This window comes from Sycon ciliatum, chromosome 7, assembly GCF_964019385.1.
Source record: "Sycon ciliatum chromosome 7, ocSycCili1.1, whole genome shotgun sequence".
Classification (NCBI taxonomy): domain Eukaryota; kingdom Metazoa; phylum Porifera; class Calcarea; order Leucosolenida; family Sycettidae; genus Sycon; species Sycon ciliatum.
This window is the reverse complement of record NC_088649.1, coordinates 28,761,998-28,762,657: the sequence shown is the minus strand read 5'-3', so window position 1 is coordinate 28,762,657 and position 660 is coordinate 28,761,998.

Genomic DNA, 660 nt, shown 5'->3' with positions numbered 1-660 from the left:
GGTGCGGTTACATATACAACTCATGTTTGGTGCAAGAACACCGCCCCCACAGGACTCTGTGCAGAAAAAGACAATAAAAGTCAATATTGGATTACTCTTATGCAGTCTATAACAGGGCTGCCACACTTGGAGGGAGAAAAATCTGACGGTGGTCTGGGGTGTCCCCCGGCTGAAAATATTTAGGAAAATGGCTTGCTGTTGTGGCCCCAGAACACATTTTTAACGGTACAAACATTTTACAGCTACATGTACATGTACATGTACAATGACTGGACAAACGCGACCTGGAAGCGCCGAATGGCCAACTGGACTAAAATGTGCTCAAAATAAAATCGGTCGGTTTGTCCGACAGGGGATCAAAAATTGGACGATTTCCAAAATACCAGAGCAAGTGGCAGCCCTGCTATAACACTAGAATGGGGATAACAGCTTATCTAAAAAAAACCTGTCACGCAGTATTTAACAAGACGAGTTGTTCTTGGGCTTTTACACCCACGGTACCATAGATCAGGATGCATGACAGCAAGGCACGGTACTATAGAACGGGATGCATGACAACAAGGCACGGTACCATAGAACGGAATGCATGACAGCAAGGCACGGTACCATAGAACGGGATGCATGACAGCAATGCACAGTACCATAGACCGGGATGCATGA